This window comes from Acinonyx jubatus, chromosome E4, assembly GCF_027475565.1.
Source record: "Acinonyx jubatus isolate Ajub_Pintada_27869175 chromosome E4, VMU_Ajub_asm_v1.0, whole genome shotgun sequence".
Taxonomy (NCBI): domain Eukaryota; kingdom Metazoa; phylum Chordata; class Mammalia; order Carnivora; family Felidae; genus Acinonyx; species Acinonyx jubatus.
Window position 1 is genome coordinate 37521606 of NC_069395.1, and position 22126 is coordinate 37543731.

At 44.3% G+C, this 22126-nt stretch overlaps 2 long non-coding RNA genes across 2 annotated transcripts in view; one reads left to right on the plus strand and one right to left on the minus strand.

Annotated features, from left to right (window-relative positions):
• LOC113603839 (uncharacterized) overlaps positions 1-22126 on the plus strand; it is an 80175-nt gene that overhangs the window by 52043 nt on the left and 6006 nt on the right. The window lies entirely within an intron of this gene.
• LOC106966822 (uncharacterized) lies at positions 1667-15360 on the minus strand. Its single transcript, XR_001428847.3, has 3 exons — positions 15262-15360; positions 9974-10027; positions 1667-1967 (listed from the first exon to the last, which is right to left on the minus strand). It is a non-coding gene; the product is annotated as an uncharacterized LOC106966822 (long non-coding RNA).

The window sequence follows — 22126 nt, forward strand, 5'->3', positions numbered from 1 at the left end:
GACTTCTGACCTTGGGAACTGTAAGATGATAGAGTGGTGTTTTTGAAAGTTATTAAGTTTATGCCAATTAGAGAATATGTCAACAATAGAAAACTATTACAGTGAGTTAGACAGGTTTCCATCTGGTCCATGTTTTTGTACTTGGATTAGATAGATGATTGATTGATTGATTGATTGATAGATAATAGAGAAAGTAATTTTGTTTTAGGTTTTTCCTATACTCAATGTTTTTGAGAATATATGCATTTGATACGTAAACATTTAGTTCATCCAGCTCAACTGCTATTTAGTATTTTGTAATGAATATATCACAGTTTATTTATGTAGTTCTCTAAAATGGGAATTAGGATTTTTTTTATTTTTCACAGCAATAAACTTCCTTGTGCGTATTTCCTTACACACATACCTCCTTGTACACATATGCCAAAGGTCTACTAGAATATGTGTCTAGAATTTGTGATTCTGTCTTTAACCCGGCCTCAGATTTTAAAGTTATTAGCATATGTGCCCAGACTATTGACAGGGGCTCTCTGGGGAAGGGAATAGGATTTGAGGAAAGAATGGGGAGGAAAACCTTCACATTCACCTTAATGTTTTGATGTTTGAATTTTTTACAGGCATATATTACTATAGTGAGAAAGAAAAAAAAAACCTAGGTATTTAGGACTTAAAACAGAGGTTGAAAACCAGAGGTCCTTAGACTAGATACAGCTGGCAGACATGTTTTGCTTGACCCACACAGGTTTTTTAAAATATTGAAATATTCACTTATACTAAACAATAGGGTATTTCGTATAACTATCCAAAATTTCAACTTCTCTTGAAAAATTGGAAGAGTTGGAAATATCGGGCCTGCATTTTCACATGGCAACAATTGTCAGGAGCAAAGTCGAGCTGATTCCCCGAGTGAAATAAGTGTTCTCTCGTTTTGCCACAGTCCTCAGTCACCTCTATTGCCTTACACCTGCCCATATTACTCATGTATTTTATCTCCTGGACTTCTGTAGGCTTTTGAGGTTGCCACCCAACCTAGAGTTGCCAGATAAAAACCAGAACTTCCAGTTAAACTGGAACTTCAAATAAACAACAAATACTTTTTTTTAGCATAAGTATGTCCCAAATATTGCTAAGCTCCCTGTATTTTTATTTGCTAAATCTATCAACTCTAACCCCAGGTTTCCAGCTCTTGGTAGCCTGGCCTCCCCCATTCCAACTTTATCTCTTACTGATTTTCTTTATGCTCTGGCCAAACCAGACTGCTCACCAGTTTCCTGAACATGTTGTTTGCAATCTTCTTCTGACCTGGAGATCCCACCCCTGTTTGTCTCCAGCTACCTAAGATTAAATCGGTGCTCTTTATGATCAAGTTGAAGTTCAGGCTCCTATAGAAATTTTCTCTGCCTTAGAGATCGCTTCTTCCTCCTTATGCCACAGCACTATTAGAACTCACTTAGCATTTATCACTTTGAACTGCAGTGTTACTTACTTTTTCACAGGTAAGACATCTCCCCAAGTAGATTATAACCGTTAAGTTTTTACTTATTATTGTACCCCTAGTGCCTAACAAATGCTTTGTTGGTTGGTTGATAGGAGTATATAAGATGTAAGATGTACGGATAATGTATTAATGAGCTTTTCATAACAAATTACTCCAAAACTCAGTGATTTAAAATAACAAACATTTAATCTAGTTCATGATTCTGTGGGTTGGTTGGGTGGTTCTTCTGGGCTGGGCTAGTTTGGTTGAGGCTAGATGTCTGGGACAGCCACACTCCTACGTCTGGGGCCTCAAGTGGAATGCTGGACCAAGGATGTGGCTGGAGCCTCTTTCCATGTGGTGCTGCTCATCCTCAATGAGAAGGGGCCAGGCTTGTTCACATGGTGGTAAAGAGATCCCACCAGCAAGAGCCTCTGCTGTGTCAATTTTGCAATTGTCCCATTCGCCAAATAAGGTCATTTAGCCAGGCCTGGATTCAATAGATAGAGAAATAGACTCAGAGAAACAGACTCTGCTGCTAGTGGGAAGAGGGATAGAATCACACTGCAGAGAATGCATGCAGGGGGCAAGAACAAATGGGAGGCTATTATTGCAACGATGATAATAACAATAAAATAACAATAAATAAACAATGATAATGACAATAAAAACAATCAGATGATAATAAGAACCCAGCTTACAAAGTGCTTAGAAATTCATTTTGGGGCACCTGGGTGGCTCAGTGAGTTAAGCGTCCAACTTCGGCTCAGGTCATGATCTTACAGTTTGTGATTCGAGCCCCACATCAGGCTCTGTGCTAACAGCTCAGAGCCCTGGAGCCTGTTTTGGATTCTGTGTCTCCCTCTCTCTCTGCCTCTCCCCCGCTTGTGCTCTGTCTCTCTTTCTCCCTCTCAAAAATAAATAAACATTGAAACAATTTTTCTTTAAAGAAATTCATCTCAATTAAAGAAGCATGCTTACGTTCAATCTTGGTCTCTGCATATCGGTAAAACTGGACTTCTGGAATGCCAAACTCCTTCCCCCAGGGGCCTTTCCTATGCTGCTTTCTCTGCCCGGAATGCTCCTCTTCACCTCCTTGTCAGGCTAATTACTACATTTCCTTCAAGTCCTTTCCTGAAGTCACTTCCTTATGGGGAGCCTCCCCTGCCTCTTCAGACCAGTCCAGGTCTCCTGTTCTGCACCCTCAGAGCACCGTGGGCACTGCTTTTACGGGGCTCCCCACCATCGTCATCAATTACTGTGTTGGGTACTTACTTAATGTCATCTGTCCCTCTCAAAAGAAAGAGCTCTTGGGCAGAGACCGGATCTATCTTGTTCACTGTTGAATCCCCAACATCTAGCACCATGCCTAGCATATAGTAGGTGCTCAGTATCAGGAGAGTAAATGATTGAATATACAAACAAATGGCCTACAGTTTGCTCAGTGTAGAAGAGACCTGTTCAGAGCACCCTGAACTCTGTCAGGGTGGAAGTCATGGGAAACTGCAGTCGGTTGGGGAGATGAGAATGGGTTGCACAAAGTCATCCAAGAACAACTCAGGGCCAAATAAAGATTTAAATGCCAGCTGCTAGACTGTAATTGCTGTGGGAGATGAGGAAGAAGATATCGGGACAGGATGGGTGGTTATAGAAGGCTTCACATGGGAACTAGGCCCAGGGAAGGAACAGGATTTGGATGTGATGAAATTAGGGAAGGAGGCTAATAAGTCAAGGTCATGAGTTTGAGCCTCTTTGGCTCCAGTTATACTGGTATCTTCATAAGCTATTACTCACAAGGAGAATGAATGAGGATGGTTGGGCAGAGCCAATCCCACTGTCACTGAAACGTCCCTAGAAGATTATGTTTCAAAGGACATTGCAAAGTTGAGAGTTGTCCACACACATAAAAAACAGCCCATTCAGAACTCAGACTCCTCTGAGCCAGTAAAAGGGGATAACAGTAAATATCTGCTTCTGCTCTTCTGGAAACACTGTGGTCTAGATGCTCTCTCTTTTTTTCTTCCTCTCTTTCATGTTTAACTATTTATTATGACAACTTCTGAACATAAACAAAGAAGAAGGGTACAAGAAACCCCATCCCCAACTTCAAAATGCATCCACACTCTGCCATATTTCTTTCATCTCTCTCCCTCTCCAACCCTTTTTTTTTCCCCTGAAGCATTTTAAAGCAAATCCCAGATACAGTGTCATAACACTCCTAAATAATTCAGTATGCATCTCTAAAATAAATAAGGGCATTTTTTTAAATAACCACAATACCTTTCACATGCACGCAAAATAAGGCATAATTCCTCCGTATCATTTAATACCCAGTCCATATTTAATGTTTCTTGATCATCTAAGACATATCTTTTTACTGTTAGTTTATTTGAATCGGGATCTAAACAAAGTCCACACATTAATTTGGTCAACATGCCTCTTAAATCTCTTTTAATCTAGACTACTGTTAAATTAATTAAACAAGAAGGCCATTAGACTGATGTGGCTCTAATTCCCTGGCAGCCTACAAAAGCAAGCCCAAATCTAAGCCTGTAAATGCCTCAAGGTTATGAAATCAAAATGCTAAGGACAACCAGTTACAGTCAACTAGGCTTTAAGCTACAGTCAATCAAATAATTTTCTCTCTCTGTTTTTGTACTTTCTGTACATAAATCTTTCCTCTGACTCCTGTTGGTGGAGCACTCCTAACCACTTCTGGTTCGGTGCTACATAATCTGACTTGATCTTTGCTTAGATAAACTCCTCAAAATTTTAATATGCCTCAGTTTATCTTGTAACACTATGGATGTTCTCTTTGAATGGGCATCTCTTTGCTGACAACCCATCTTAGCCTCACCGCCTTTCTCTCTCTCCTGGATGGGCAGGGAGCTGAAAGATTAAGATTCCCATATGAGGAGAGGGTGGGAGGGATGGAGTGAGTATCAGCATCCTTAATCTTATGAAAAAAAAATTCTAATTGGCTTTGGAGGGAGCAGATTAAAATAAGAGACTCTTAAAAAACTGGAGCTGGCCTGCATGCTCTCTTAACATTTATGAATGAGAGGAATTTATGGAGATGTAAGAGTCTGATTCCTGTGCTCGCTTTGGCAGCACATATACTAAGAGTCTGATTCCTAAGGGCAAGAAAGGGAGGGTAAGTGAAAGGAAATCTGGTTGAATCTGAGGAACAACACAGAAGCACAGGCAGGACCAGCTACATCATTTGCAGGGCTCTGTACAAAGTAGAGGTCCCAGTCCCCTTATTCAAAAGTATTAGGAATGCGGGGGCGGGGGCTGGGTGGTTCAGTCAGTTAAGCATCCAACTCTTGGTTTCATCTCAGGTCATAATCTCATAGTTTGTGAGTTCAAACCCTGCATTGGGCCCTGCACTGATAGTGGAGAGCCTGCTGGGATTCATTCTCTCTGCCTCTCCTGCGTGTTCCCTCTCTTGGGAAAAAAAAAAAAAAAGTATTAGGAATTCCAAGATGGCAGCAGAGGAGCAGAAGAACATTAAACCAAGCATGGGTCCTTCTGAGCACAGGGACCTGTGTGAGTACATAGCCACATGCCCCCATGAAGCTGGCCCTGACATAGTCCAGGCCCAGGGAGGGGTTCTACAAGGCAATGCTTTACCAAGCTGTGTCTCATTTGCATTTCAGAGACATCCAAAGGCAATGGGAAACATTTCCACATTTGGTAGCCACTGCCAGCATCTCAGACTTAGCAGGATGCTTATGGGTGGTGAATGGCTTCTAGAAGGTCACAGAGATCAGCACTACATAGCTCTCAAATCGTGGATAGTGATGGGTCTGGATCCTTAGATGCTGGTCTACGTGAGCACAGGCTCTAGAGTCAGAGTGCCTGGCTACATATCCAGACTCTATCATTTATTGGTCACTGTGAAACCTTGGTCAAGTTGCTTGACCTCTCTGTGCTTTAGTCTCCTCATCTATAAAATGGGGCTAATAAAAGTACCTACCTCATAGAGTTGAGAATTAAGTTAGTTGATATTTGCTGGACTGTGGCAAGCATTATATGTGTTTGTTAAAATAAATCCAGGGGCTAGAGTTGGAAGGGTCCAGACAGAGCTCTGGTAGCCGTGCTACCTGCAGGACAAAGACGGACTGTGATCTTCTTAAAGAAGAAAGCTGTGCCTGGCATCCTCATTGTTCTTCCCAACAATTTACATAATGGTCATCCACTCAGTAAGTATTTATTCGGCACCTACTATGTGCCAGGCACTTACTGAGCGGAGAGCGAGCCACACGTGGTCCTTGTCCTTCTGGTGCTAATCGTCTAGAATAGGGAGGGCTCCACATGCAAAGTCAAGTCCTGCCTGGGTCTGGCACCAGGCCTGGCTCTAGATCCTCCACCTGTAGCCCACCACCAAGGCAGTTCAGAAGCTAGTGAGCAAGATTTGACTTCAGTATCCTGATTCCTTATTATTAATCTGCTATGTGATATTCTGTTTTTACTAAGTCCCTGCCTGACAATTCAGCATTCCTCTTGTAAGATCCAATAGTTTATTCCCCGCCCCAGGACCTAGATTCCCAGTTTGAGGTCCCCTACCTGTTAAGCCCCAAGATACTGTTAGCCTCCTGGCTGTTTGCCTAGGAGAAGCTCCCAGGTTCTTAGACTAGGTTGAGCCCACCTTTGGTTAAGCATAATTATGTCACATTGGCCTTCCCAGGCTGGCCTGGACCTACTGTGTGTCCACCTATCCAGTAAATAGTCTTACACCTTGCCCTTTTGTTCTCAACTCCTGGCTACTCCTTGAATCTGAACAGGTGTATGGCTTTGGATTCCCATATCACCAGTGTTCAATTCCAGGATATGAAGAATATGGGCAAGACAGGCTGTCAGAGGGAGCCTTTACCAATGTCAGTCTGACACTGACACCAGAGTCCTTTCCATCAACTAACAAATATTTGGCTACCAAGGACTTTGAGGGGCAGTTTGTGTTGGGATGGCTATGGAGGGTAAGACAGGGTCATGGAGGTAGAGGGAGAATGGTGATAGAGACACCAGCTGCTTTCCTGTTGGCCTGTTCCAACCCTGAGGTCACTTTGATGCTGCTCCAGCCAGCAGCCCAGGAACCCTGTCTAGCACACCACTGTCCTAGCTAAAGGCCTCCAGGCAACTGGGCTCTTCAGGTAGTCGGTGATACAAAGAAGTGGCAGGTTTAGAAGCTAAGTGAGAGTTTTTCTACATATCCTTCTCCTTCCCCAGATCTGCATTTCAGAACTTATGAAATGGTGAGGCTAAAAAAAAAAAAAAAAAAAAAGTTTCTCCAAGGTCACTTTGAAAGAAGCAATGTATATAAATTTCGCCCTTAGGGCCACAGAGCTACTGGTCCTGTTGATGAAGTGTTATTGGAACAGCAGAGAACCAGACACTGAAGGGATTACCTCCAGAAAATCAGAGAGGACTTCAACGTGTAAACCTGAATCCTTTGGCCCTGGGAAGGGAAGCAGCCCAGCCTGGGAAGAAGCCAAGCAGAACAGACGATGGAGAAGGTGGCCACGGCGCAGGGCCAGGACTTTTTATCCTATTAGCCCATGGCTTCCCAGCAACTTCTGAACAGAAGCATTCATCTTACAGAATTTCTGGGCTTCTTAAAAGGGGATAAATGAAGTCAGTCTTTTGGCTACATTTTCTCTATAAACTAAGACCTTGTAACAATTGATGTTTTTAAACAATTTTAAGCTTTAACACAATTGATGTTGATGTCTTAAAGGACCGGTTGACAAATTAATTCAACAATACTTCCTAAACAAAACCAAAGGCTGGTTGGGGAAGGGAGGGAGTAAGAAGTGTGACTTCCTGAAACCATACTATAGTGTAGAAGGATAAATTTTTTCAATCCTAGAAAATACAAAAAAATATATATATTTAGGAAGAAAGAAGTAACAATTTACAGACAATATAGGATATAAAGTTCTGAGGTGGCAGGAATGTTTCTCCTCGGGTATCTGGGAAGACTTGGGAAAGGCAGAATCTGAGCCTGGCCTTGCTGGTTGGGGAGGATCTAGATTTCTTCCACGTGATAAAGCACCAACTGGGTGTCAGGCACTGTGCTAAAAATTGGAACACAATGATGAGCACTGTGTGGGCTCTGTCCTCAAGGAAAGACTTACTGTCTATGTGGGCAGCAGGTGTGGGAACAGAGGACGAAGCAGAGCCCTGGAAAAGGTGTGATATTGGAAGGTGGCTAGGGAAGTAAGCTGGGGGCATGGAGTGTGTGTGTGTGTGTGTGTGTGTGTGTGTGTGTGTGTGTGTGGCATCTGATGTATGGAGAGAGAGAAAGAGAGATAGAGAAAGGTAGTTCTGGATGGGCTCCATTGAGGTTGTAACATTTGAGTTGAGTCTTGACGCTTCTGTGTACTCTATGGACTCAGAGGAATGGCATTATAGACAGGGGGAACAGTGAATGAGAAGGCATGGACAGAGGCCACTTAGTAAAGACAGGGTGAGAATTTAGAGAAGTCTGCGTAACTGGAACAAAGAATGCGTGTGGGCTGTGATAGCAGTTGAGTCTGGGAAAAGGAGGCAGGAGAAAGATCCTGAAGGCCTTGAGTGCCAAATAGTGTGTGATTTTATCACATGGGGGATCTGGGGCCAGCCATATTTTTAAGTAGGAGAGGGGTGGGTTCATGTTTACCTTTAGAAATATCATGGAGAGAATGGAGTCTTGGAGCTCAGAGAAGCAGGAGGAAGGGGACCAGTTCTGGGGGTTAGTGGGTTGGGCAGGAGGCACTGAGGCGTATAAGCAAGGAAATGGCAGCATCTCATGGGATGCTCACAGCTGGGTGGTGTGCGAGATGGGTTTAAGGCAAGAGAACTATCTGGGTTGAGGAAGACCGTTAGGAGAAATGCCCATGAAAGTCATTTATTTAAAAAAATTTTTTAAGTCTATTTATTTATCCTGAGAGATACAGAGATAGCATGAGTGGGGAAGGGGCAGAGAGAGAGGGAGAGACAGAGAATCCTAAGCAGGCTCCACACTGCCAACACAGAGCCCGTCATGGGGCTCCAACTCACGAAATTGTGAGATCATGTCCTGAACTGAAACCAAGAGTCGGACGCATAACCAACTGAGCCACCCAGGCACCCTGAAAGCCATTTATTTTAACAAATACTTTTCCATTGTTCCATTTCTTCCCGGAGGAGCACCTTTCATTTTGGAATTTTTAAAATAGCTGTCATTTCTGTAGCTTTCTGAGGTTTGGGTAATGATTTCCTTTTTCTCTCAGTTGAAATGGATTCTGCTTCACAGGAATCATCAGAGTTGACTTCAACTTTTTGTCTTCTGAGGGCTGCTTCAGAGTCCCTTGTTCGGGACTGAGGGAAAGTCTGTGATTGTCACAATGCTGTGAAGTTTCTAGAAATATGTACTGAAATCAGTTGGCACAATTGTGTTTATTTAAAAAAAATAAATTTCCCAGGGGCAGTCCCCAAATTCTGTATAAGGCGACCTTTTGCCTCGCTGTATAAATGGTTAGAACTGTAGAAATACTTAGAACTAGACAGATGTTTTCTGAGGTAGATCTGTCCTCACAGGAAAAGCTGGGCTGTAAGAAAAGGGCACTGAAGGAAGTGACTTTTGTTCTAATGCCAAATCCCTGGGAGACTGGTGTTTGCAAAGTTTACATCCTTTTGACTTTTTACATGATTTCTCTAACTCTTACATTTCATACACCAAGAGCAAAATAGAACTTGACCCTGGCTTACTACATGGTGAGTCTGCCAGGCTGGCCATGCAATGGGCTAGTTAGTCAGGAGACTGGAGCAGAGAGCAAGTAAGGTCGAGGTCATGGTTGAAACTCCTACAGAAGCCTATTGGCTGGGTACATCCTGGCCTCCACTCTTCGGCTCCGGTCCTAAGGGGGTAGTAAGGAGTAACAATGACTCAACAGAGCCCAGTCTCACTCTCTTAAATTGCCTTCCATGTCCTCAATGGTGGGTCAGTAATAGGAACTTCAGACATAAGGAGACCTTGATTAAGAAACCATTGGGAAGAAACGACCATTTTCTATCTCAGCTCTGATTTTTTTTCAGGCTTCTGTAGTGATATGGGGTGGCGTTAATTGTTGCACCTTTTCTACTAAACAGAAAATACTTTGCTGCTCCAGAGAGAAATACCTGCCTAACGTCTTTAATTTGCCCCCAAACAGTTGAGGGTGCATAGGGTTGGGCCATGCTTCCATTCCCCATTTTCTCTTTCTCTGACCTTTGCTCCACCAATGGCCTCTCCTTCCCTGGGAGCCCCCCTGAAGACCCTTCTCTCTATCAAAGCAGGAAAGGCTCTTACAATGGTTGTTTGTACTCACAGGTTGACAGATTGCCCTTCACGTCAATGATTTCTGTAACCATGACTTCAACTAGACATTGCATTTCAAAGTATTTCCTGGGAGGCCGTGGATAGAGAGTGGTGGTTAAAAGTGGGTAGTCTGAAACCAGATCACAGCCAGGCTGGGATCTGGTGCTGACACTTACCAGCTATGTGACGTGAGATAAGTACTTCACCTTGCCAAGCCTCGGTTCCCCTCTCTGTAAAGAAAAATCTGGAATGCAGTGTTGCTGTAAGGACTCAAGGAGAAAACCTGCTTTAGCTCGGAATTCCCTGGCACGTGATAAATATCAGCTATGATTATTTATTGGCTAATTGACACACAAATGGCCTTATTCTACTGAAATCCTTAGTATAACAGTGAGCAAGTAGTGAGAATCTTCTCAGTTTTTTTACAATGAGAAGCTTCGAACGTGTAGAAAAGTTGAAAGAATAGTGCAATTGACGCGCAAACCCTTCTCCTTAATTCTACAGTTATTTCCACAATTGTTTACATTTTGCTGTCCATATATATTTTTCTTAACCATTTCATAGTAAGGGGTACACAAGACCTCTAAATACTTCAACACATATCTCTTGAAAAAATAAGGATATTAATGAATAAGGGTATTCACAATCATCTTTATCACACTTAGGAAAATTAATGATAATCACCTTAATCACCTCATTCCAGTCCATGTACCATTTTCCAAAATGTTATATGTCCTCTAGTAGATTTTTTTTTCAAACAAGATCCAATCAAAATTCTTTTGAGTTTGGTCAAAATGTCTCTTTGTTCTCTTTTGATCTAGAGCAGTAGGTGTGTGGAAACTTAAAAACCACATCGTTACTGAAATCAGCTACATGAAAGGGTTGGCTGCCAGATAGGAACGTCCACAGCTTCCACCGAACCCCCCTGGCCCTGGCACTTTGCATACTGACACAGGCTCTGTGATATGACCGCATTGTTGGTTTGTCGAACAATAACTTGAGGTTAGGGACTTTTAATATTTCCTTCATATTCCCATCACCTGCACTGTACCCGACACAACAGGTGCTCAATAAAAGTGGATGGAGGGAAAAGAGGCAGAGAGGGAAGCAGGGAAAAAGAGGGTAGGAAGAAGGCTGGCCCAGGGAGGCATCTGCATCCATGCCTGGTAGGTGCCCGGGGGAGGACAATCTGATCTCCCGGAAGCACCCATTCTCCTTTGATTTGGGGAGGACAATCCTCTGCTGTGGCATGTGCCTTCCTCCCTCTTGTGCTCCTTTTCCGCATCTCCCACCTTCCTCACCTGAACACTAGGTGGGCTCATGTCAGACTTCCTGCTAACTCTAGTTTAATCTCTCCCTCTATTTCCAGGGACTAGATTAGCACTCGACAGTGTTTAAAAAGTAATCTATTTATCTTTTATCTTAATGTATCTTCTCCTACAACCACACTCACTTTTTCCAATACTCCCCTCCCACATGATTTCCACCTTCAGTAATGAAATTCCTGACCACAAAGTGAATCATGGGGAATACACACTCTTTGTTCAGAGAGATTTCATGGTGTTAATAAGGAGGCATGCTCTGATGAAACGAGAGGACCCAGATGGATTAGTTCCCAAAGCCAAGAGGAGTTGTCCTCCAAACAGAACCAACAAAGTTTAGCTTAGGCTTCACGGTCAAACTATTACTTCTAGTTGGTGGAGAGAGAACAGTGACCGAAATGACTGGAATAAACCAAAGTTTGTAGAGCAAGCTTTCTCCAGACCTCATATCTAATCCATCTCTAAAATTCCAAGGTAGACACAGGCAGAGAAGATAGAGATAATGAATTCAAGAAACTCAAGATTATCTGCATGGCATACTGACTAATCTTCATTCCAGGCTGATCTCGTTGATATGCTTCTCTGTCACCTCTCTTTGCTGAGCAGTTGGCTTCTATTCAAAGTACACAAGGCCATTTAATTATTAATCTGAGCAAAACAGTATTAGGAAAGTTAATCTGTTGAGTGTGTCTGTATGTGTACACTTGCGGATACTTTCTTGATTACCTGACATTTTTGTTTTGCTGTTTACCTCTCTGGGCCCCTTCTTCTCTCCATTTGTGGAGAGATCAATAAGGTTGTTATGACCAACAAGGAACTCCTAAGAATTTGTTGGTCCTTCTTCCCCTCTCCTTGGATGTGTGTGGAAATGTTTGTCAGCTGTGGGGGATTCAGGTACACAAGAAGTGACTGACCTTGATCTTTGAATGGACTCTGTGTCTGTGACCAGGAAAAAGTGCAGTGTTTGTGTTTGATGATGGTTTTATGCCCTGATGTCAGTAGAGAGTACTTTATAGGGCTTGCTGATGGCCAAGGGCTCTGGGAAACATAATGATTATTTAGCCAACTATTTTAATGAGTCTCTATAAACTCACTCCATTTTTATGTTAATAACAGGGAGGGAAACATTGGAAGATTAAATATAGAGGAGGATGGGTTTTAGCTTCATTGCTCAGGGCTATTGGGAATTCTATAGATTTAAGTCCATCCTATTCTCATTATTTTTTTCTTCCCATAACTCTCATCCTGTCTTATTCTTCCTTCCTTTCTTCCTTTCTTCATCTTTCTTGCTTCCTATCTTTCCCTTCCTTCCTTCTTCTTTCTTTCTACAACATTTATTGCATTCTTACTATGTACTAAACACAGTGCTAAATACTGGGGATACAGAGATGAATTACACATGGCCCTAGCCCTCCTGGAACTTGGTTTACTGGGGGAGGCAGACAGAGACAGAAGTCATTCCACTGTAATGGGTAATAATAGGGGTAAATTTAGTGGAGGGGCCCTTGGCTTGGGAAGGAAGGCAGGAAACTTCCTGAAAGAGATAATTGGGTGATTGACTAGGAGAGGAGCAGGGCCCAAGGCCAAGCCATTCATATGCTTTAAGAGCATTGGACAAAGGAATTGGGATGAAAGAATTTGGGGATGTGGGTCTTTCATGGATGGATGACAACCGATTTTGATGTCATGGGGTATGGTTAGGGTAGGGTAGAAATGATACCTTCTTCTACTCTGGTAACGTACAGGTGACCCATCCATGAAGTACTGGGTATGTTCCAAGGGGCCTGCTCAGATGGCTGACCCCAGGGAATCCTGGAAGAAATGAAAGCTAACATGAAGGAGAGATGACCCTTGAAGGCCAGTGCATGATATGTGCTCAGGGCTGAAGTGTCATATAAGGGGAAGCAGGCAGGTAGGGGTCAAGAGGTATGGATGAAGATCAGTGCTCACCAGGGTGGAACAGTGGGAGTCAGAAAGGTGGACTAGATCTCCTGGCCTTCTGACAAACAAATCCTACCTTGTGCTACAAATTTTACCAGGAGCTCAGGATTCAGGAGGAGTTCTTCCAGCCAGTAGTCAGATAAGTGGCCACATTTGTTCTTAGGGTCTCCAAGGGCAGAGCCCTATCTGGGCTGTTCCATGAGATACAGGAAGCAGGAGACCTTTTATAAACTCAAGAAGGTAATAAGGCATCTACTGAGGAAATTTAATTCCTGTTTCTTGGTAGAAAGAGTATATATGAGCCAGAAAGACTTAAATATCATGTCCAATAATAGCAACTGCAGTGATAGTAATAGCCACTGTATATTTCATGTCTACTCTGTAGCAGGGCACTTCATATATTATTTATTTTAACCATCACATGACTTAAAATGATATGTGATGATAGAAGTTCTTACAATTGCCTCCATTTTATAGATGGGGAAATCAGAGGTTGGAGAGGTCATAGGTAGCAAGCCCTAAAGTCTCATTTGAACCCATATCATTCTAACTCTAGAGCCCCTGATCCAAATTGCTTTCCTTACTGTGAATAAATAGTGCAGCTCATCTTTGACCTGAAATGGTGGAGTGCAGACACCCTAGGGACTGATGAACTACATTTCTACTGCACTACTAGTTGTTATGAAGATGCATAACTTTTAATTTTTTATTTCTCTAGTATAGTCTTAGTATACTTAAAAAATATTAGTATTAGCCAAGAACATATCATTTCAGGGGGAAAAAATACAGATTTGAAAACAGCCTCTCTGAAGTCTATTACATTGGTAGTTGTTATGGACTGAACATCTGTGTCCTCCACCAAATTCATACTTTGAAGTCCTTATCCCCAATGTGATGGTATTTGGAGATGGGGCCTTAGGGAGGTCACTAGGTTTAGATGTTGCCACGATGGTAGGGTCCCATGATGGGATTAATGCCTTTATAAGAAGAAGAAAGAGACACCAAAGCTCTTTCTTGATGTACACACGCTGATGAGTGGCCACGTAAGGACATAATGAAAAAGTGGCTATCTATAAGACAGGAAGAATGACGTCACCAAGAACTGAATGTGCCAGCACCTTGATCTTGGACTTCCCAGCCTCTAGAACTGTGAGAAGATAGATGTGTGTTGTGTAAGCCTCCCAGGCTATAGTATTTTGTTATAGCAGCCCAAATGGATCAAATCAATCGTTGATATCAGCATCTGGGTGGACATGTTCCTCCGCATGTGTGTGTCCGTGCAGTAAATCCTCTTTGAGGGTTGCTTACCTTATCTTGAGACCCCTCACTCCACACCTGAGATTTGGGTGTTCTTTTTCTTATTTATATTTATGAATAATTTATGCATAATGACTTTAACAAATCCTTCTAGGGAAAATCTATGAGTTGCCTTTGGATTCTTCAACAGATGCGATGTTGGGTGCTACCACCATCTGTAGCCCCCAGATGAATGAACAGGGAGGTATGTAGGTGGTTCTGGCCCAGGGAGGAAAGCTAGGATCTATACAAACCACTGGACTACCTGCCTCACTCCTTGCTCTGGGTGTCTCTGATGGGCCTGAGGGAGACATACCTCAAGAGTATGGCAGCTGCAGTCCCTTTGAACACAAACCAGACTCTCAAGCTGTGTGGTCTCCCAGGAATTTGCTACAGGGAGTCTGGTGTGCGTTGGGAGGGACTTCAGCTATAGTACCCTTGAGGTGGTGGAGAAACATATCCTGTAAAAACAGACGAGTGGAGAGCTGTGACTTGGGAGGGGGAACATCACGCCTCCAACTTCCTTAGCAACCAGGTCCCCCTCTGCAGAGGGGCCTCACCACTTCTCAACTGGAGTTGGCCCATGAAATCCTCAGGTGGAAGGAATCTGCAAAGGTCATTTAGCCGAGGGCTTCTCGGTCTGTGAGGTACATGTGTTTCACCTGGGAATTTTGTGGGGGCGGAAGGATTCGTATTGAGTAGGTCAAGGATGGGACCAGACAGTCAGCATCTTTAACAAGCTCCCCAGTGAGGCCGATGCTGCTTCTGGGGATCACACTTTGAATGACAAGGATTTACTCTATCCCTCTGTGTCAAGGTAGGCTGAATTTCAGTGACCATCTCGGTCAAATAAGAATCCATTCTGCTGCAGCGAAGGAAATTCTCTTGTCTAGCAGCTCTCTTACCTTGTAGAAGTTCTCACTCAGCGATGCCAAATCGCTTTACGCAAGTCAGTTGAGGCCATTTTGTCAGATTCTGCTCTCCGTAGAGATACAGATTCAAAGTAAGTAGCCCTCTCTCATACCACAATCCTCGGTTATTTCAAGACTACTAAGTCAGATCTATTTTTAAGAGCACCGCTTCTCCCTCTGTCCTTACACCTGCATTATCCACTTTGGTCAGGAGGAGTGAAACTACTGGGGCATGTTTGGCAGAGGAACCGGCATTTGGAAGCGTCATGGGGGGCTGCTCGCCCAGTCAGAGGGTCCTCACGCAGCCAGATACTATCCACTCTCCATTCTTTTTAATAAAGGGGATGGCAGAATTTATGCAAATTAAAATCTGACGAGAAGATGAAAATCCCTAACTTTTAGCCTCACCACTTATCAGGACATGGTCACGGTGCTGTTCGCAGGTAACAAGTGACCTAGTCTAGCAAAAGACATTTTCTCTTTTCTCCCTGGCTTTTTATTTCTCCCACTGGCAGACTTGGAAGCAAGGATTCAGTCATTTGCCACAGCCACGCAAAGGACCCCGAATAACCCACAATGTGAAGGAGAGATAGTAGATTGCATTTTCAGTATCCAGTAATTTGCGAAGTCTCTTCTGCCCCTGTTTTAATTCCCCTGAACTCTGTTTCCTGTCTGCCATCAGCTGTTTGCGCCTTTGTGTGACTGAATCAATGTGTTTCCTCTCTCAGGGGCACTTGTATCTTTTTTTAATATTTATTTATTTATTTATTTTAAAAGAGAGAGAGAGAATGTGAACAGGGGAGAGACAGAGAGAGAGGGAGAGAGAGAATCTCAAGCAGGCTCCTCTCTGTCAGTGCAGAGCCCGACGCGGGGCTCAGTCTCACAAATTGTGAAATCTGAACCGAGATCAAGAGTCAGATGCTTAACCGACTGAGCCACCCAGGCGAGGGGCACTTGTATATTTAAACTCTTCTCTCTGAGTAAGGAATGAGAAAATGTATCCTTTGTCACAGAGGCTAATGGTCTCCTGGTGACAGGTTATGTTATGTACCCCCTCGAATGGCCTCGTGGGATTCCTGCAGCCATTGCCTACACTAAAGATGCCACAGTCTACGGGTTCATGCTGATATCCTAGAGGAGGGACAGACTCTTCCAGTAGAATGTGAGGCTTCCAGCAGAGCCTGTGCAAGTTGCAGGTTTCCAGAGAGCAAGAGTATCCAGAAGTCTACCGTCACCCCAACCCCACCCTCTGCAGAACATCCTTCGTCATTTTAAGAAGGTAAAACGAGACAGCCAGAGCAGGGGACGAGATGGCAACTTCTGGTTTATTCTGACAGCGAGTGTGTAGGGAGCTTTGTGTGGGGAATATGACTCACTTGCCTCGGTCATGACTCTGAGCCCAGGATTCACAAGTGTTCCAAAGTTAGCAACCAACCTTGTATGCCCACAGAGTAGTAAGACGCTTCCCATTGAAAACACTCAACCAATGGGGAAATACATGGAGAAAGAGAAGGTTAAAGGAGCTATGGATTATTATAGTTTTTTCAGTTAGCCTGGAAAATCTTTCTAGAGAATATAGTCTTCTCTGCTTCACCATTTACTACCCTATTCATCCACCCATTCAAAAAGTTTTTACTGGAAGATTCCCAATGCCTAGCACTGTTCTGGGTGTGAGGGAGGCAACAATAATCAAGGAGTCCTTTCTCTCATGGAAATCACAATACAGTGGGGAAACCGTGGGAGGATGATTTCATCTCTTATAGTCTCCTCATCTACAAAATGGGGATAATACTGTCCTGCTTCATTGGATAAGGTGTGTAAAACAGTCATCAGGGTGCCTGGCCTCAGCAGACATTTACCTAATGTTAGCTGCCGGCTTCTGTTGAGGAACAACTGACGTGTGATTAAGATCATCGGTGTCCTGGGGGCACCTGGGTGGCTCAGTCGGTTAAGCGTCGGACTTCGGCTCGGGTCATGATCTCATGGTTTGTGGGTTTGAGCCCCATGTCAGGCTCAGAGCCTGGAGCCTGCTTCGGATTCTGTGTCTCCCTCTCTCTCAGCCCCTCCCCCACTCATGCTCTGTCTGTCTCAAAAATAAATAAACATAAAAAATTTTTTTAAAAATCACCACTGTCCTGATGTGCCCATTGGTGCCATAGTCCAGTCTCCCCACTGGGAGCCCAGGGCCTCAGCAAAGCTGTAGTTGGGAACTTAGCCCCACTGTGGATAGTACCAGAGATGCTGAGCTCAATATAAGCCTCCACCGTGTTAGAAAAACCTCCTCCCTCTCTAAAAGGAGCTGGCTGGGTAATCAGTGACTGCTTGGTGCAGATAATGGTGGTGACGATGATAAGAATCAGCAAAGTATAGGGGAGCCCGGGTGGCTCATTTGGTAAACGTCCAAGTCTTGGTTTCTGCTTGGGTCATGATCTCATGGTTTGTGGGTTCATGCCTCACGTTGAGCTCCATGCTGGCAGTGCAGAGCCTGCTTGGGATTCTCTGCCCCTCCCCTGCTCATACTCTCTCTCTCTCTCTCTCTCTCTCTCTCAAAATAAATAAACTTAAAAAAAATGTTTAAAAAGTATCTGTAAAATGGGGTGCCTGGGTGGCTCAATGGGTGAAGCGTCTGACTTCGGCTCAGATCATGATCTCACAGTTTGTGAGTTCGAGCCCCGTGTTGGGCTCTGTGCTGACAGCTCGGAGCCTGGAGCCTGCCTCAGATCCTGTGTCTCCCCCATCTCTGCCCCTCCCTGCTCATGCTCTGTGTCTCTCTGTCTCTCAATAATAAATAAACATTTTAAAAAAAGTATCTGTAAAGTGTAACTCAATTTTATAGTCAGTCATTTTATGGATTCAATGTTCTAGTCACCATTCATTTCCTCTTCAGTGCAGGGAACCACCCAATCAGACAGTTGCACAATGAAAAGAAGGTCTGAGAATGCCAAGGTGTGTCACTGGTTGTGGTCCCGCAGCCAGAAAGGGCAAAGGTGGATTGCCAAACCAGGGCTACCTAACTTCAGCTGAGAAACCCTGCTGCCTTCAGGCCTGCAATTTCTCTAGACCTCAGTTCTTCTCCTGGGTCTCTTCCTTGGTGAGGTCTCTGGATGCCTGCAGGCACTGATAGTTTCTGGTTTGAGTGCTTGCCTAAAACCGCTTACAAGTATCTGTTAACACAGTCTCATGGTATTATCATTACGCATTTGTGAATTTCTTTGTTTAATTTTATTTATTTTGTTTAACTGTACTCTTCTTGTTTTAAATGTGTTTATTTATTTTTGAGACACAGAGAGAGAGCATGAGCAGGGGAGGGGCAGAGAGAGAGGGAGACACAGAATCCAAAGCAGGCTCCAGGCTCCGAGTTGTCAGCCCAGAGCCCGACGCGGGGCTCGAACTCACGGAATGTGAGATCATGACCCGAGCCGCTTAACAGACTGAGCCACCCATCAGCCTCCTTTGTATGATTCCAGGCAAGAGCCTGAAATACTTCTGCCACCAGCCAGTTTCTCAGTCTCATTAACAACGGGCAAATCTTCCTCAGGGAGAAACAGTTTAAACACACAATGAGAAGCAGTAGTTTGCTCTAAGCAGCCTTGACAAGGTGCTTTAGATCATTGCTAAGTTTCTCTCCAGTTCTGGAGTTCTAGAATCTCAACTTTCTTGAGCCAGAGATAGTTTGGGGGGGGGGGGGGGCGAACAAACTCAGCAGGGAGAGGAAAAAAGAAAAAAAAAATTAGATGGCTTAGAAAGTGAGTACAGAGTGCGAGAAAAGCTTTGAGATTTTTCCGTTTGGAGATTTGGCTGCATTTAGAGCTGGTTTTCGGCTCTGCTGGGTTCACCTTTCTAAAAGGCATGCCGCCGTGGGACTTTAATCAGCTCACCCATCTAGCTAGTTGGTATGGCTTGAAACCAGCAAAGAACCAGGTAGTCAGGTCTGGCTCCTTGCTGTGCCTGCTGCTATTTCCAGCAGACCTGATCTGCACATCCCTAATTCTTTGTGGTCTTCGATGGCCTCCTTTCCCAAGGCCACTAAGCATTCTCCTGTCCTTTTACGTGGTCTTCTCTGTGTTGAGGTGTCACAGAGCCAGACGAGCCTGGTGTGAAATCCACCACAGGTTACTTATGTGACCCGAACATGTTTCACCTCTCTGGGCTTCGATTTTCCCCTCCATGAAATGGGCCCATATTAACCTATTAGCCATTACAGAGTTCCCATGAGAATGAAATGTGTGCATGCATACATGATCATACTTAAACATTAATCGAAAAGCTTTTGTGTAGGGATTAGGTACACAGCCGGGTGTGCCGCCGATTAGCTGTGGGAACTCAAGCAAGTTACTTGACTTCTCTGTGCCTCAGTTTCCTCATCTGTAAAATGGAGATAATAATACCATCTACTCCAATGACTTGGGGTAGTGATTAAGTGAGCTAAGAAGTAGAAGATGCTTGGAATAGTCATTGGCAGGTGGCAATTGTATGTGTCAGCTGTTACTATTATTATTAACACGACACAACACACCCAGCATAATGCTCGGTAAGCCCTGATACCTTTGGTACTGAACTTGCTGTCTGTCCTCTGGAGTGCCTCCCTTTCTAGTTGTCCTGCTCAGCTGAGCCTCTCTCCAGCTAATAGGAAACTGGGGCTCCAGGGGCTGTTCAGCAATCAGACGTTGAAGGCCCACGTTTGGTGGTCCAGGTAGGTGAGCACATGGGTCCAGAGGAGACCAAAGCCCTGAGAAGGACCAGCAACCTTCACTGCCTTCATTCCATTCTTTGTCCAGGGCTCTAGCCTCAGGGACACCCCAAGAGGGAAACTAGAGTGTGTGACCTGGGGGCCCTCCCAGGAAGCACGCAGGTTTGCTGCTTCCCTGAAGAGAGGAGTCCCCAAAACAGATTGTAACCCTATAGGGATATATATATATATGTATATATATATATATATATATAGTTTATATAGTATATATAGTTTATAGTATATATAGTATATAGTATTATATTTAGCTAATGAATAAACTGGACCCAGTATATAGTATATACTATAGTATATACTATAGTATATAGTATACAGTATAGTTTATAGTATATACAGTTTATAGTATATATAGTATATAGTATATATAGTATATATAGTTTATATATATAGTATATATATATATAAAGTTTATTCATTTATTTTCAGAGAGAGAGAGAGAAAATTAGTGGGGAAGGGGAAGAGAGGGGGAGAGAGAGAATCCCAAGCAGGCGCTGCGATAACAGTGTGGAGCCCGATGCAGGGCTTGAACCCAAAAACCATGAGATCATGACCCGAGCCGAAACCAAGAGTTGGATGCTTAACTGACTGAGGCACTCAGGCGCCCCTGTAGCCCTGTAGTTTGTCAGCTCTGGCACATGTCAAGGAGGCTCTGGGTTCACTTTGGCAGGGATGTTTTTCTAAGTCTGCAACCTAAAGTAGGCTACGACTTCCAGTCTCAAGAATTCGGCTCTGCATGGAGCGCCAGGCTTCCTCTTGCCAGCGGGGCTGCTGGTGCCCTACCATCCAAGGAGACTGGCTTGGGGGAGGCTGCCGTGGGGGAGGGGGAGCTGGGCTGCCGGCCCAGCTGACCACTACGCTGGTCCAAGCTGGCTGTGCTGGGGCTGCATGGAAAATACTCTCTCACCAAATGGCAGAATCAATCATGTATTGGGTGCTTACTCTGCACAAGACACTGTGGAGGGCACAGTGGAAACTAAGGTGTAACCCAAGCCCTTAAGGAAGTGAGGAATCTGGTGGAAAGAACAGAAGTACTTCAAGAGCAAACCAGGGGCGCCTGGGTGGCTCAGTCAGTTAAGCGTCTGACTTTGGCTCAGGTCATGATCTCACAGTCCATGAGTTTGAGCGCCACGTCGGGCTCTGTGCTGACAGCTCAGAGCCTGGAGCCTGCTTTGAATTCTGTGTCTCCCTCTCTCTCTGTCCCTCCCCTGCTCGTGCTCTGTCTCCCTCTCTCTCTCTCTCTCAAAAAATAAACATTAAAAAAAATTGTTTTGAGAGTAAACTAATAAAAGCAGGATATTTGAAGTCATCAGTATGTCCTTGAAGATAAGAGTGACCTGTAAGAGTCCTAAAATTCCCGAGATTCTAGGTAGAGCAGACAGTACCGGCAGAGGCAGGATACAAATACATCTGCTGTGTACTCGGCACTCTTCTAAAGCCTTTTACGTATATTAATGCATTTCGTTTTCACAGCAGCCTTTTGTAGTAGGCCTTATTGTCCTTATTTTCCGCACGGGGAAACTCAGGAACAGGGAGGCTAAGGGACTAGCCTGAGATTACACAGGTAAGAAGTACAGAGCCAGGATCCAAACCCAGGCTCTCGGGCTCCAGACACCACGGCCTCACCCTCCTTGTTAAGCTACCTGGAGCCAGGGAGGGTGAACCCCAGGAATCACATAACCCGCTGGTTATTTCAGTACATGAGGTTTACCCCACAGATTCATCCCCGTGCCTGTCCCTCTCTCCCCCCATGGAGGTTGCTCATAGGTCTCGCATTCGATACCCTGAGGGAGAATCTGCTCGCTCTGTTCAGCACCACCCAGGAAAGGAATCCCTCTCAGGGCACAGGACTCCTGCCAGGCCCCTCATAGGCTTTTGGCCAGCCTCCAGATGGCTGCCTTTGCGGAGGAGAGAATGCCAGTCCAGTCAGTTGTGACCAGGGTGGCAGGAGGTCATGTGGTACAGAGAAATCAAATGGTTCCCTGCAGGGCAAAAGAGCTTGACTAACACAGGAACCCGCAGGGAAGGGTGTGGAGGCTCTGCATCCTTTATCATGTTGAATTGTACTGTCTGCTAACACAGAAGTCTTAAAAAATACACACACAGACACAC